Genomic DNA, 17,488 nt, shown 5'->3' with positions numbered 1-17,488 from the left:
ACTGGAGTGGTGAGAGCTCTGGACTCAGGTGAAGACATTGAGGAAGTACTTCTGATCTAGGTATGTCACCTATTTTCAGCATGACACCCAATTGTATAAATGGGTACAAATAGAAGCTGCTTTGAATAAGCTGTACAGATAAATCAATATAAACACAATTCAAGAAAAAATAAAACACAAGAATGTTAAATGCAGATTGCTCTTGTCGTATAAAAAAACTGTTTTAAGTTTGTGATTGTATATTTTGATCTTTCCAGAGGCCATTGTGCTAGCACCCAGACCTGTGCAGTTAACAAAACAAAGAGGCCAAGCTTTGAGCATTGAGAGTAAAAGGAAAAAACATTCAGCATTTTTTATTAGCAAACCAAAAGCCACACGCTTTTGCTCAGAAGGCCACTTCACTGCTGTGTGTCATCTTTACTCGGTCTTTTGTGTGTATTACACAATGCCACCCACACACTACAGTGTGATAGAAATGTCAGCTGTCTGAGAATGAAGGGCAAGGTTGAAGGGATGGCAAACAGTCTGTTGGTTTCAGCTGAGAAGTGCTGTCTTCTGGGATTCAGGCACTGTTGACATCTGCATTCATGAGCAAACAAGAGTGAACTGTGCTGGTAGTAAATCAGAAATAGTGCTTTTTAAAAGGCAGGCTAATGTTAGGCCATCAACTTGAAAATTCTGCACACTCAATTATAGGTATAATTGCTGCACAAATTGGAAGCACAGTCTGTATGAAATGCAAACATGTGCTTCCCTGAAAATGCAAAACCTAATTTCATAAGAAAAAAAAATCCTGTTCTGTATTTTAGGCCAGTATACTGTTTAAATGACATGAAACAATAATGTGATAACAAAAAAACTTTTTGATATTTGAGAGGCCTACAGTCAGTCAGAATAATGTGTTACAATGTATTGTAACTCATGCATTTGCAAGAGGAAAGATTTTTCTGCAGACACACTTTTCATTATTTACCGCGGAATGAAGGCAGATGTCTGGTTCGGATACAGAGTGGGACATGATGAATGACCTGACAAGCTAAGGAACTTGAAGCAGCTCAGACCTGTGTTGTGAATAAAGTGCTATCGTTTTCAGAAACTGGAAAATTTAAACATAGTAAAAGACCAAATTAAAGTGAATACTTCACACGTTCAGCTTCAGTAACACATCTTTCCAGGCGAGGTAGAATTTTTCCACTTGCGGTTTAACAGTCTGATCCAGCTGATACTCCTACCTCAGATATATTGACATTTAAAAAACACAGTTTAAAAATTGGGAAGTGATTTCAAATGATCCAGAAAAAAAGAGCTGGCACCATGGGCACAAAGGTCAAAGGTTTAAATTTTGCAAATCCAAGCTGGCCAAATCATAAGCCTTTCAAGCAATAGAAATGAATAAAACCTACACGAATGACAATGGCAAGAGCAATCAGTCCGAACTCTGAATTCAATTTCCCAGACTCTCAGCAAAACAAGAATTTGGAGGCAGTGTCAACGGAGAGATTTCGTGCTCTTCGCTTGCATATGAGGATGGAAGAGGGAAATGAAGAACTGAAAAACTGAGTCACCTGGAAAAAGGCAAAATTGTCTTTTTCCTCACACCCATGTTTCCATATTTTTGCTGCTGCTGCTAATCAAATACAAAACAGTGTTTAATTAAAGCAGTAATTGCCACTTCACTGCCAAGCAGGAACAACCTGAGACTGTCAACATGCCGACTCTCCCCACTGAGTGATTTCCAGCCCCTCTCAGCCAATTGAATCCAAATAATTGAACAATTGTTTTGCTAACAACCGGGATAAAAACACTGAATAATACAACATAATCATTAACAAAACAAAACGTCTTTAGACTCCTGGAATTTGGGGCATACAAATGATCAGGCATACATACTGTAGAGCAGGGCCTGTGGAAAACATCCTGAGAATGAGAACAGTGTACCGATGAAACAGCAAGGTGACCTTAAAACGGCCCTGGCTTTTTACCCCTTCTTAATGTCACCCAGCAGTGCGCCTGTAGGGATTTCACTTCCAAGAATGTGTTAACCCATATGGTACTGTACTGTACTGTACATGTCTCACCTCCATCCACTGGCCCAGCAGCAGGGTGTTCGGCTTTAACATTTCTGTGCCCATCTAGCACACTGACTACACATATCACAGAGCTATGCATTAAACGGATTTCTCTAACTGTGTGCCATGGTGTGGATGCACCAGGTTTTGATGATAATGTATATGATAAGGTTGTTGCTTTTTAATGTTGTCCATAAAAGGGGGCAGCAAATGTACTCTTATACATTAGAGAGCTACTGTAGGCCGAGGTCTGTGCACGTTTGCAGACTTGGCAGAGTCGGCATAGATAACACAGAGCTTTGCAAGTCTTTCACCATTACAGACCAAGCTGCTGATTCAATTAAGTGTTCCTAGCCTCTGTGACATGGCCCCACACGAGCACTGCCCAGAATGGTATTAATCTGGCCATTACAGCATTAATCGGGTGTTTGACTCACTTATCTATTTTTCCAGTCTCGTTCTCTGAAGAGCAGCAAAGGCAGACAGTTTTGAGAAGATAGCAGGTGAGCTAGGCCTGTTAAACAATACTACTGTTTACATCAAATAAAAGCTTAAGAGAGGGAAACAATTTGATATTTGAAATGTCTAGTAACATGCATGGCAGTGTTTTCACCCTTTGCGATGTGTTCTGGCATTCAACTCATTGCAGCAAAACAAATGCACACAGAAGTTAAAGTGTATAAGGCAAAATACCAGGCACAAAACACAGCAGTCACAAACACTGCCAGATCTGATAGCACGGTGTTCTGCACTGTGCAGTTGCATACGCAGATGCTTGTGGAGAAAGCTAATATTCGCACCAGGAGAGCAGATCTGGTGTTGGAAAACAAGGTCAGTGCTTGACAAGAGCTTTCCTTGGGGATTTATTTTCCACGAACAAGTATTGCACATGTGTTCATTCACCTGTACCAGCTGGTGAAACTCCACTACACACCACTGTGTGCGATATTGTGGTGCCTGGAATGCACTGGATGAAAATACAGTGTGAATTGACAGTAAAGCCATTTTATCATGGAAAATGGAATGACACATTGTTCAGAAGGAACGCCAATACAAATGCAACCATGCATTTCAGCACAATTTCAACACCTGGTACATTTAAGTAAAACTACTTTTACAAAAGTAGAGAAGTGGGCCTTGGTAAACTCACTGCCATAACGGAGTGGATCATGAAGGCAACATCACAGCACTGCCTCTCCAAAGGGAGATAACCTGCTTGTCCTTCTGTGACTGTCTTAGCACTGATTAAGGTCTCACATGCTTCAGATCAACCTGATGAATGAATCACTCAACAGGCTACGTGCTGTGTTGCACAGTGGCCCATAAGAAGGAAGTCAACAGGTAACACTGTTAAGAGCTCTCCAGCCTCCAGCCTGATTCATGAGGGAGCAGGACTTTGTTCTGTTGTTTGCTAGTCACTGCCAGGGAGAAAGGATACTGAAGACAAAATAACAAGAAATGTCAATGAAGAGTCACGTAGACTAGTAACATTTAAATGTTACATTAAAAACATAATTCACTGCATTCATCTACTGCTATAGGCATTTTTTCTGTAAAGTATACAGTAAGATATACTGTATGAACTTTTCAAAGCTTTGCTTTAGTCAGAGGGTGTGAATCTGCACTCTATGACATACTATAAATTGACACACTTCCCTTGAATGTGCAATTAGCGCTCACTACATCTTCAACAGATGCAAATGTATCAAAACCTTTTTTCTCTTTCTATGGTGATGGGATTCGGTTTTATCATTTTTAAACTTTTCTTTTTACATATGTCATAGCTTGCTTACTAAACTCTAAATACATTTCTGTATGCTTGTCTCATTCAACAATTGGAGAAGGAAACTGTGCAGCTATTTCATATATTAGTTAGTAAAGCAGAGGACTGAAATGTGAATTAAATGGGTTCTGGGAAACGCAATCAGTGTGACCTGTAACCACAGGAATCGATGAGGCAGAACTGTCAGTGACTGTGATGTACAGTAAATAACAGCCGACCATGTTTAATAATTTGCAGTTTTAGTGTTTTTAAATGGGAAACAGAACTGGCTGAAGTCAAGCTTACAGATGCGTCTTGTGATTAAGAATAAAAACTGAGAATGTTCATGCTACATGTTCTCATATGCATTCATAATCCAGAACAGAGCTTCATCATTTGAAAAATCTCTCAAGAATTCTAATTCTACTGAGGAGGGCGTGTATTAGTGCTGTGATTTTCAAACCCTTTAAAAGAAGCCATTCTAAGTATATGATTATGTATTAACTACAAATTATTCTTCAGTATGTTTGAAGATCCTGGGGTGCATATTGGCTTTCAGTTTGTTTATAGACTGGAGAAGTTCTCATTCCAATGTGTATGAAATGCTAAGTAGATTGCCAACCCTGATTTTACCAGCACACTATTCTCCATTAATATAGTACATCCAGCTGTCCACAGACACAGGAAGCAACAGGTCTTCCTGCCTGCAAGCGTTTTTGTTAAGGACAAAATGATCCGCATGATTTGGCAGTCAAAAAGTTCTGTGTAAACAAGCAAATATGGCCCCAGGACAGCTTTTGCTCTGTATGCACTTTAGGAAAGGTGGATTGCATACCTTGCACCCCTGCAGATTGAAATGGACAAGTTAATCTCTGGTCAGTGAGGTGCTCAATGGAAATGCGCTGTTAGGCACGCCACTAATGACTTCCGGCACTTCGGATAAGCACGGAAAATCCACTGTCATCGAAAAGAGGAAAGAGGTGTTTGTAAGACGTACGCATTGTCACCACTATCAAATTATTTTATGACTCCATAAAAAACAATGATCAAGTCTGTATTTATCTGGTAGCTATTTATCTGCTAGTGGAGCTGCGCGAGAGCACTGATGGGTTATTCCAACTGTTTTTTGGGAAGTGGGAATAATAACACTGAGGTGATTTAGCACAATATTAAAGTACAGGTGTAAGAATTTGTAGTAATTAACAGGTTACAAAATCGAAAGAAAAAAGCTTATTTTACCTGTCGAGAGAAGACACTTCTATGCATAGCCATGCTTTAGGCCTTATTGGTTTGTCCTAATCATAAGCAAATCGGTTAATTAAATAGTAATTTTCACTTGATCACATTACTGGAATAGCACAGTGACTGATACGCAGGGACACCGATGCAATAACTTTCTCTGTTGATCAAATTTGAACTCCAGTTTGAATAAGTGCTTTATGCAACTCTGCACACCGGCAGATTAAATGTCTTTCTTCTGCAAAGAATCCAGAAACGGCCCAACACCTCTGGCCTGAGACCTGCATCGTGCCCCATCAGAGCGCCAGATCTCAAACAACACATTATAGAAAAAATCACAGTGTCAGACTTTGATAGTATCAGTTTCTTAAACAGTTTCATTAAAAGTGCTGAACGCTACTGTATGTCAAAGCAGCAGTTTCCACACCCAGTGCTAAAACCTGAAGGAGACGTATCGCCTGATTGTAAAGTGTTTCAAAGTGCTTTTAGCCATTTCAACCTGTTCTTTGAAACGGATAAACTCTCAACAACATTGTGAAATTTTCACAGATACCACTCCATCGAAAAGATTTAATGAAGAGTTACGAGGCCCGGCAGTGATGGCACTTACCCCCGATACAAGACAATCTTCATGGAGCTCTGCTGCGCTTTTCCTCCCTGTCACAGAGTCTGTGCTTGTGCCTCTCTGCAGGAAGCAACACGGCTTGTGCAGCTCGACTCTAATGAAGCTATTTAGGGAGATCCTAATCCTCTCGGGACCACCAGAAATCCTGTGACATCAGGGCTGCATGACTCCTGCGTAACGGAGGATTTCGCAGAGATCAGGCAGCCCGTGGCTGGGGATTATCTGACACTGGAAATACGGACATAGGCAAAAACACCAGCTCATGCAGAGAGGGCCGGTCAGGTCTGCACGCATAACTGGACAGTGTGAGGCTGTCACCAGCCCCCCCAGCCCCCTTCGAACTTGTCCCACTCACTGTCTGCCTTCATTTCAATTCTACCACTTTCTGGCCGTGGCGCCCTAAGTGAGCTAAAAAAAGATGCTTGGAGCAAGAATTATAAACAGTAGTTAACAGCAAAACTGGGATTGACTGCACCTGAAGCAAGTTTTGTTTTAAGGTTGTAAGATGAAACCTGCTACTTTCAGCACCTGTTAGTCACTTAAAGCTTTAAAGGCTGTTAAAAGATTTTAACACAGTTGAAAGTATCCATTTAGCACAATGATGTGGCACTGAGCTTCAGTGACCATGTCTAGTCCTAGTGGTGCTAAGGAAAGTAGGTTTTCAACATCTTCGAATCATAACCTGTTTGATACCTCAGGAAAAACTTGAACTTTATTGCCATATGTAACCGGTACTGGTATAATGGAATTCTTACTTACAGAAAGTCTCTCGATTGTAAAACAAGTGTAAAAAACAAAACAAAAAAAAAACAAAGTGCAAACAGTGCATCAAGACAATATACAAACAGCAGACAATGTGCGACTAAACATGTAGACAGTTTGAATGTAAACAATACAGACGTGTAAACAATGACTGGAGATGTGCAATAGATAAGAAATCATAAAGAGGTAGATGGTGATGGTGTAGGTGTGGTCCGAGGGGGATGGCTAAATGTGTTCGCCAATCTCACTGCTTGTGGATAGAAGCTATTGAAGAATCTAGTGGTAAGTGTCCGTATGCTCTTATATCTCTTGCCTGAGGGCAGTTGGTTGAAGAGCTCATGCCCGGGGTGGTGACTGTCCTCTGTGATGGCCAGAATTCTACCACGGCAGCGGTCCTCATAGAGCTGTTTAATCTCGGTGAGACCGCAGCCGATGATCTTCTGGGCCATATTGACCATTCTCTGCAGTGCCTTTCTTTCTCGCGAAGAGGTGTTGCCATACCACACGGTGATCCCGTTGGTGAGGACGCTCTCGATGGTGCAGCGGTAGAAGTTCACCAACACATGTATTGGCATCCCCCATCGCTTGAGGCACCTCAAGAAATAAAGGCGCTGCTGACCCTTCGTCAAACTGCTAGAACTAGTAGCTGTCAAGCAGAACAATCATGAGACCCTGCAGAGCTTAATGAAAGGACAGGAGTGTATTATCGTTTCCTGCTTAAAATTATTTTGGTTCTCTTTATCACCTTGCTACTATGGCATATCATTTTATAAAACATCAGAAAAAACATTTTTGATATGCAGCTCTTGATGTACCTTGATGTGCAGTGTGACTTATGAGTCTGTAAAAAGAACAATGCAAACTAGTCTGCAAGCATTCAGTTTCAAAACTTGAGCAGAAGAGATCAGTCTCTAAGAAAACACATACAATTTTTTTTTTTCAGAACTTTGTACTGGTCACTAAATATTATTGTATTCTACGACAGTGTGGTTACAGATCTGGTAGACTTGGCCCACGCCAGATTCTTTTTCTGAAGCCCCTTCCTTTATTTAAGCTGTTGATAACTATGCTGACTCTTTCCCTTTAATAGATTTGTAGTACACTAGAATGAGAAATAAGAGGAGTTCATTCCGTCAGCCTTGCTTGTTTGCTGGAAGAGATGCAAAGGGAATCTGAAACTGCTTCCGGCTGCTTTAAGGAGATCACAGTCCAACACATGGCTGGGAAGACTGTTCCAGACATAAACAAATCCTTTAATTTCCAGTTGTGATCTGTGTCTTTGCTTTAAAGCAGAGTGTGAATCAGTCCCGTGGTTTAACACTATACCATTCAGGATCAGGATTTTGTATAGAAGGATCAAATCCCTCATTCCCCTGTTCATTTAGCAACGTTAAACTCTCTTATAGGACGAGATGAAACCTGGGACCATTCTAAAGCTACAAGATCCTTTTTTTGATGAGGTGATCAAAACTGAACACAGTATAGTTAATGAGGAAAAATACTATTAGGCCCTGGAGATTTATTAGATGTAAGCTTTCCTAAATCTGGTGAAACCTCAGCGTCACTGTCAGTTAAGCTAAGATGACCTAATACTAGTGGCTCCCCGTCATGGGAACACGGGAAACACTTCTGCTGTCTTCTCTTGTGAACACCTCCAAGAATGTTTTAATTGCCCATAATTAATAAAAGTTTATTTTTCAAGTTGTATAATTAATCCTAATACTACCTACTACCCGGAGGCACAGCGAGCCTCTCAGCGCTGGGGTCCTGGGTTTATTTCCAGACCCGGAGTGATTTTCGCATTGTGTGCTCTCCCTGTATTTGTGCGGATGGCCTCCAGGCGCTCCGGTTTCCTCCTGCAGTCCAAAGACCTGCTGGCAGGTGAATGAGCTCCTGGGAAACAGGCCCAGGTGTGAGTGCGCCTGTGTCTGCCTGCCCTGTGATGGACTATCGCGGCGTCCAGGGTGCATCCTGGAGTTAGAAGAAGTGGGTCGAAAATGGATGGATTACCTAGTATCCAAAATACAAAATTCAGTATTTACGGTCCTTCAACACTTAGTGTAACCTACTATACACTTATTTTTTGCCCTTTTTGCAAATTCCTCTCCTGGCGATACCTGGATCGTTTTATGCAGTCTGTAGAGTACTTTCCCTCCGCTCTAATTATTTCTCCATTAAACCTACAGTATATTTTCCCAGACTTGAAGTTGTTTTAGAGATTAATTTTTTGTTAAACACGTCTCTGCTTTAACCCCTCAAACGTCAGAAGGGTGGAATTACCTCCAGGAAGCAATCTGAATGCTTAATTTTCACTGCAGGCTTCTTTTCGTCACCTGAGGATCTTTCAGTACGACACCGGGCTGCAGATACAGCACACTCATCCAGCTCCTGCAGCTGGAGCTCCACTCCACTGATCTCCCTGACAGTGACGGCGTCAGCCTCTCTACCTCAGACCGATACAGACGCCTGCTTCCTGACACGGGAAGGCTGCAGAGGAAGCAGCAGGGTGACAGATGTCAAGAGACAAGAGACTGATCTGTCAGGTCAGTTATAAATGGCAGCAGTTATTGGTGACGAATAAACAAAACCAAGGGTTTTAACGGCCTTTCCTTTAATATCCCTCTGAATAGCAATCCTATTGTGGAAAAATAAGGCCAGGTGTTGGGTTATGTAAGCATGAGAAATGGTATCCTGTACCGTGTTCACAATACCTAGTTGCTTTAAAGAGGCCCTTTTCCATCTCCCAGCTCTTCGGGGAATATAGTGTACTTCACCATAAGCGATTCTTGGAAAAACTGAAAATTAGCCTACATATTAAAAAGATAAGACCTGGCCCAGGCTGAATGAAAGCTACAGAAACCAAAAATGCCTTCCACTTCTACAAGTAGTGAACATAAACAAGGGACATACTGTACCTATATAAAGTCACAAGTCACAATGTGTGGCCATTCTGGTCTGTGAGAGAGCTGTGGCATAGAGCCTTCCAGCTTCTGGAATTCTGCAGGAGGGATGTAGAACCATTCTCCAACAAGAACATCAACTCACGCCTGGTTGCTGGAGGTGTAAAACACCGTCTTATGCATCATTCGAGACGATCTCATACATAAGTGTTCAAGTGGGCTCAAATCGGGTATCTGAGAAGGCTGTGGCACATGGATGGCATCAATGTCATGCTCTTCAAATCATGCTTCGTGGACGGAGCCATCGATGTCCTGACAGACACCCCAACCAGCAAGAAAGAAGTGCTGCAATATGGATCACTCTGCATGATTAAGTAGCAATTAGCATTGCACACAGACTATGCACCCTAACAGCATTATATAACTACTACAACCCTTCACTACTGGAATCAAGTACTGTACTCAGGACCATAGAGCTCTCTGGGATGTTGACATATATTTATTTGTCCTTTTGATGAATCTGCTCAGCCTGTTACCACCACAACCCTCAAGAGGAGTACCTAGTTAGAAAATGATGACGATGATGAAAGATGATTCAGCCAGCCTTATCACATCTTTCCATGGTTTTGTACTCACATTGCTTGTGCTCTTTGCACCACTGGACTCACAAACATGCACTAACAGGTGTGATGAGCTGTTTGTGCACTCCAGCTTTAACAATGTAGAGCTATCAGAGCTCTGTAGTTATTAATCACCCATTTGTAAGTCAGCTGTGCTATTGGTTGACATTTGGAGTCAATTGATGCGCAGCTACACTCCCTATTTTGCCTTGTCCTTCAAATTCATGCACAGATATCATCCTAGAGGTTACACTTCCACCCACTATTGTCCTTTCCCTCAGTGTTCCATGCTGACATCACCTTAGACACCCGAACTCTTGAAACATCATCAGGATGAGCTGTCTTGATCACAGAAGCTCCTGCCAAACGTGTCCCAACAATCACCCCTCTTTCCGAGATCTCCTCTTGCAACTACAGTTACTGACAATCAGGCAGCTCCAGCATTCTTACACACAACCCCAAGCATGCCGGGAAATTATTTCCTTAACAAAGGCATGACCCACACCTGTGTGCCTCACCTGCAACAGACCTGGCACCCCTCATTCACACATTTGGGTCCACATTCTGACCACTACCTGTATATAAGGGTTTAAAGCAGGGATTCCCAATTTTGGGCCTGGAGGTCTGCAAATTAAACAAGTTGTATCTCTTTATATTATAAACAGTTCCACACCTGGGAGCAATTTCACATTGATCAAACTGAGATTTAACTGGAGCAGTTCATCCCTTCTCAAAGGGATACAAAGCTCTTGAGGGAAAAAGGAATAAAAGAGATGTAAAAAACCTGTTAGCCCCCTAACACTGATGGCACCTAGTTTAAAGTACAGGATGGACAGGTGTTTGCCCGTTATGTCTTTCGGGATGCAGGGGCAGCAACATCCTGTTGCTGTTACCCTAACATTAGTTTTTAACAGGACAGGGCTGTGAGCCTTGTGCCCAACCTCCAACATGGAGGACCTGGCCCAACGTGGGACACAAACCCACTACCCTGAGATTATGAGTCTCACGCTCTACCAACAGGGCTAGAACCACAGAAACAGTTGTATTTCGCAGACTGTGCTTGTACAAAGGAATCATTTTGTAACAGGAAGCTTGTGTAACAGAAAAAGGCTTCAATCCAGCTTGAAAAGGTGTTGATGCTGCTCTGGCTTTACCAAACAAAGTACAAGAGGGATAGCACCTTGAATGCTTGAAGAAAACAGAGCTTGCTACCAATTGCTCTGTCTCTCAGGCTAGAGCTAATCTGAGTGCAAATTAATTACACTGAAAGCAATACAATTCCTCTGGATACAAAGCACAATTGTCCTAGTTACAGTACTGCTGACTCCAGAGTTATCTTGTCATGCATTTATATGGGAAATAAAAAGAAAAAAACAAAAGAGCTTAATTATACATTTGCATTAATATGGCAAGGTCAGTCTGTGGTCAGAATAACAAACCTACAAAAACACCACTACAAATATTGAATACAATAATGATCATGACATATCCAGCTTAACTGATGGCATGAGAAAAATACATCTCTACAGCCTCAGCAGCATAAACATGCTGGTTCACAAGTTTACAAAAGTAGATGCCATCACACGTCCACCTGCCTCACAAACCACACAACAGTCACTTCAATCTCCAGACAAACAATTATCTTCCCTGTCCACTGAGAGCACAAACTTAAACAGCCCTGAAGTGTCACTCCTGAACCTCCCTGAATCACCTGTAGGACTCAGACTTTTTGAAGTTTTTACTCCTTGAGGGACATGAACATCAAAAGCTCTTACCCTTCCTCCATTTCTGCTCAGCTGCACGATCAGAGCTATTTCCTGATGTTGAGTTCTCTCTCAGCATCTGACCAGTGAACTGCTTGAAGGGGAAGTGAAATGAGGATGTAGCTGTCACATGAACAACAAGCCCTCTGCTAGCTCAGTTGCTGTGTTTGTGGAGAAGGTAGTTTAATTCAGAAAAATATTCCAGGCACATTCTTCATCTTTCAGGAAGATGGCAGTTTATCGGAGGCAGGAGTAAAACAACAAAAGAAGGAAAACAGTTCAGCTGAATAACACAGTAGAAGAAACCGAACTGACAAGTGTACAACTTTCCAAACAGTTCTTCCCTAATTCCTTCGAGAATCAACAAGAACAAGAGGATTTCTAGTTTTCTAGAGTTACAATGTTATTTTTTAAGGAAAGACATACAGGGGTAATGCGCTGACCACTCATTACTCCAAGGGAAAGAAATAAAATGACCACTGGACAATGAGACCTCATGTCTTTATGCAGTACACACATTTCTGATTCAAGACTGTAGGCCCAAATGCAAACTTGGCCTCTCAGGATCTGTGGAGAGCCAAACTGTAAATGGTGCTGAATTGTCCTGAGTTGAGGCAAGTGGTTTGGTTATTGTACTAGAGGAATGGAAACCTAAAGACTATCAGTAAGTCTCTGATGAGAGCACCAAATGAGACTTACTGTATAAGCTGGAAATAGCTGCTTTCTATCTCGGCTATGTCAATTTAACTTTTCTTGCTTCTGTTTTATCCTCCTGTCTCCTCAGACATTTATTGTGTTTGCTCTTAACTTCAGCTATCAGTGATCATGTTTGGCAGCATGGAAATAATTTCACGCAAATGTCTCACGCTGGCTGTTTCTAGCTTCAGTCACTATTTACACGATTATAAAACGCATTAACTGCTGCAGTGCACACAGTTTACATCATAGTGGAAAACTGAGGCATAGAAAACTTAATCCAGGCTGTTGCTTGAAGTGCTGGTGTTAGACTGTAGGTGGCACTCTTCTCACTGAACAAGAAATCACAGACCTTAGTATGACACCTTCTTTAATTAATATTCTGACTACTTATGGTCAGTAAGGCCCTCGATGCTCTATTCAATAGAGTGGGGATGCCCCAAATACGTTTCACATAGAGTATATGTTTCGTAACCTGGTAAACATACATCTTCCCACTATTTTGACAGATTACATCATTTCTCACTTTTCCACATATAGCGAGCAGGAACCTACTGCTACCCATGCAGAAGGTGTTGCTGCCCTGTCCATTGACTGCTCCCTCTTACTACTGAAATCCTAGCGGAACAAAACAAGCTAAGATCCTGGTTCCCACTGTTTCCACTGTTCATCCACACTCTGTGAGTAACGGGATCTTTTGTTGCTGAGCCCTCAATCCCTGGGAACACTAAAACAAATCAGGGACTCGGACACCCTGGGTGCTTTTAAGTGTAACCTAAAAACTTACTTTTTCAGAAAGGCTTTTCTTTTTTCTGTGTTCTATATACTGTATCCAGTTTGTTTTATTGGCTTAGTAATTGTATTTAATTCTGGGTAAGCAGTATTCATCCTAAAGTGCTTTGGGATAACAGCTCTTAAAGCCACTTACAGTATATAAAATAAGATTCAGTATATGCAGTAAATTCATAGTAATTCATAGTAATATTACAATATTAACTGCTCTTGTTAAGACCGATTATATTCAGATGCAATAACTGTAAAGCCTTTAACCTGTACAAAAGTATCATCCCATTCCAACTCTTGAACCCCCAGATGGTTTTACCTCTGTAGAGATGAGAAAAAACTCCAGAACTATCAGCTAAAACTTGCGAAGGTTAAGCCAAGCACTAGACGCAGTCTCCGCTCCTGAGAAAAAGTGGATGTGACGTGCTCCTTCTTTATTTTCACACTGGCATGGTGGGCTTGCCCAGTGTGCGTGGGGGCAGCACACACACACACACACACACACACACACACACCTCTGAAAGGCGGTCTGGTTGTCGTTGTCCATGGTCTCGTGTCTGTCTGTGGAGGTCAGTGCTGGCTGGCTCTGTCTGTGGAGCACGGCTGTGTCAGGGAGGCAGCCCTGCGCGCCCGCGGGTGAGCCAGCGTGTGGGTGGGTGCAGGGGGGGCAGTCAGATGCCGTGTGTGTTGCCGTTCGCTCAGGACGGAAGGATTGCCTCTACGTTTGCTCACTGCGCCTTCAGCCTCTGTGGCGGCGCTTCTGCTTCAGAGCGAGAACCACACTTTTCCTGTGCGCCGACCCACTCGTCTGAGAACCGTAACACCTCGCACGTCTCTTTCTCTTTCACACACACACACAGGCTCTCAGCCTCCTATTCCTTTCAGACCCTCGTCTCGGTGGAGAGAAGAAAAAGGGAGCTTCAACAGCCGCGCAGTATCAACAGCCTGTCTGTCTTTCTATTTGGGTCACATGAAAGTCTGTCATGTGAGATGTTTGTTTTTCCGAGTTGTTTTCCTTAGGCAGTTTCGGTATTACATTTTTTTTTTACAGATGTATTTGAAGAAAGGAGTGCTTGATCTTTTTTAGAAAAAGTAGGTTTGTTTGTGAAACTGTACCAGTCTTTCCAGTTACTTGTTATATTCCATTTTAAATGTCAAACATAAGTATTTGATCATGGGGGTGACACTGCTGCCCAGAAAATAGCTTCCCTTTGGAATGAATTTGCTCCATGCCAGCAGCTATATGAAATATATTTAGGGGAGATCAGGGAATTCTTGGCAATTACAAGCTGTGAATATATGAACTGTTTTACTTATGTTTCATTCAATAATTCTAACTGATGTAACTCTGTATTTTGGTACAATATTACTTTAAAAGTACTGCACATTATTTAGAATTTACTTACTGTATGCTTAACTAAAAGCATTGTGTAAGTAAATGATAAAACGTCTTATTAAATTGAGTTAAGAAACAGATTGAACACATTCTCCACCCTCTAATTGTGCATCATCTGCTTCATCTTCTCATTTTGCTGTTTAAGCTCGCTGTGTTACAATACTGCACCATATTTGCTGTGTTTGCCTTTAGTGTATAGTTTTGCAATCTATTTTTTCTTCACTGTGAAGTTTATTGCATTATATTTTGTGCTGTATTCTGCAATTTATTAAAAACTACTCTTCATATTCCGGTAAAGGCTGTTTGTGTTTTAAAGGAAAATATAAAATGACCTGTTGTATATAATTATATATTATGGATAATAGTAAATACATCTAAGATACATATAGTATTTTACATAAATAGTAGTTCATAGCAAATTTTGTGTTCATATATCACAATAACAACTGTTTAATTTTTAGTTCATTTCATGAAAGTCTTCCTAATTAATACAGAGAATCAAAATTCTCCTAGTGCTAACAATAATATTGAGCAAGACTCACCCTTCAAAATAATTAGGTGAAAGCAGGGAGCTCACCGCATAATTTACAGCACAAACACAGGGATTATCATGCAATCAGGTGACATCTGCTGTGTCTCTCCAGGACTCGGATGAGCTGGCGTTGCTAACGGCTTACGGTGAGCAGCTTTTCAATACTTCCTGTTTCTAATTCCATACCAGAAGTGCCCTGCCCCTGCCCACCAGCATACCTACTGTAACTGTGTACTCCTTCCCAGGGGGCTGGAAACACAAGCTCAGCAAATCCTCATACCCTCATCACATTCTGCACCCCCCCTTCCAAAATCCTATCCCATCATCCCTTCACACCCACCACAGCCCTGCAGCTGGCTTACTCAAGCTCCTCTTCCTGACAGACTCCCGCCACCACCTGCCCACACAACACAACCACACTCAGTCCCATGTCAGCGATGAGGGGTTTTATCAGGTATTGTTTTCATCAAGATGAGTATCTCCCAAGCTGATGTTCACACAAAAATAGCACTGTTGGCAGATTCGGCATTTTCTACACACCCTCATTAGGACAGCTAAGAAGAAAAAAACACCTTTTATGAGGTTAACCTTGAGATTTTTTTTCCCAGAACAGCTAGAAAACAAAAGAATGCTTCAAGTAGGACGTGCAACAAGTCAGAAAGGAAATCAGTGGTAAGAGGAGATGAGATGAAGTGCCCTTTGAAGCCTTGATGCTTTCAAACCCACAACCTGAACTCTAAAAGATCTGTATCGCTAGCATTTCCACTCCATGTTCCCTGTTACATTACCGAGTCATTTTCAGATCAGACAGCTTTTCCAAGCTCACTTTTCTTGATCTATTATTAATCTGTCCCCGAGCGTCTCTGCTGGTTGCTGGACCGAAGGCGAAGCTGGTTTCAGTACAAACAGACAATCAACCATCAAGCACTGTGGCGGGGGGAGCAGGCTAGACCCACACCAGAGAACTTTAAAAGAACTGGAAGGAAATGAGGGGCTTGGCAGTCCGGGAGGTCTCTGCTCTTCGGGATCGAGAGGAGCCAGTTGAGGTGACTCAGGCATGTGGTGAGGAAGCCTCTCTGGGGATTCCTGCTGGAGGTGTACCAGGCGCGGTCCACTGGGAAGAGACCCAGAGGCCATCCCAGGACACGCTGGGTATCCTGCCCTGCTCAGCCTGCTGCCACCGCAACTCTCACAAGCAGCAAGCGGTAAGAAAGTGATGGAAAGAAATGGCAAACATTTTAAAGCTATCTGATGAAACCTGGGTCCTACAGGCCTTAGCTCTGCTGACAGTGCTGCAGAAAGAAAAAGTGTGTCTACACGTTCGGCAGCTGCCTGCATGTTACTTGTGTCTCTCTGGCAACTGGTACAGAGGTTGTAGTGGTAAATCAATTTGAATCGCACATCCTGGTTTCCAAAATCGTGGAATAGGAGAAGAAAAAGAATTGCTGAAATGTGACCTGGAAAGTTTTCCCTGAAGGCGGCATGGTGGCGTTGTGTATGCGTGTTCCCTGCTATGGACTGGTATCCCACCCAATGTGTATCCTGCCTTGTCAGTGCTATCCAGGACAGGCTCTGCCTCCCCCAGACTCTGAATTGGAGAAATTGATTAGAAAATAGATGGATGGAAATTTCCCATGATAGGAATATAGTTATTCCCATTAGAGGGAACTATAGAATATAGTAGGATAAAAAGACTATAGTTATTATAGAGTATAGTAGGTTTGGGTAGTACCTACTGTATCTGCTATTATGCTGTTTGTTGTACAGAAATCTTGATGTATTTAGTGCCTAGGGTAAAATACTTAAAGGGTCAAAAGTAATCTGACTTGTGCCAATTGCACTCTAGTTTCCAATAATAGTGTTTTAATCAACACCAGATTGTGAATAAAGGGCTGTAAAACAACACTCCTGTTACCAATCTTACTGCAGAGCATCATAAAAGCTACCAAAGTGGATAAGCCCTCCATCAGGACATTTACATTTTTAGATCAGTGAGTCACCCTCTTTCTAGTACTGGTTAAATTGCAGGTAAGGCTGGAAGTCATATCCCAGTCCCTAATTTAAAATATAAATCCATGCTACAAGTAACAAAAGTAAATGTAAAAGCTACACCTGCAATGGGATATGAAAAGGATGTGCTCCTGTGAATTGCAGATCAATAGAAGTGACAAATTTGAAATGTACATCTTAATGACATGAAAGAGAGATTTTACTCTTAATAAACAATGCAGCTAACTGGAAACATCAGATCCCCTCCACAATCTTCCCTCCAGGTGGACAATACTGTCCCAGTCCTGAGACAAGCATGGATATCAGGGCTGTCAACGGATGCTGGATGGCT

At 42.0% G+C, this 17,488-nt stretch overlaps 1 protein-coding gene across 5 annotated transcripts in view; it reads right to left on the bottom strand.

Annotated features, from left to right (window-relative positions):
• Positions 1 to 17,488, bottom strand: part of dtx1 (deltex 1, E3 ubiquitin ligase) — a 97,670-nt gene that overhangs the window by 25,779 nt on the left and 54,403 nt on the right. The gene's annotated exons all lie outside the window — the stretch shown is intronic.

This window comes from Lepisosteus platostomus, chromosome 24 (genome assembly GCF_059453375.1).
Source record: "Lepisosteus platostomus isolate fLepPlt1 chromosome 24, fLepPlt1.hap1, whole genome shotgun sequence".
NCBI classification, from domain to species: Eukaryota; Metazoa; Chordata; class Actinopteri; order Semionotiformes; family Lepisosteidae; genus Lepisosteus; species Lepisosteus platostomus.
Note: the sequence above shows the minus strand (reverse complement) of the source record. Positions and strands in the feature narration are given on the sequence as shown.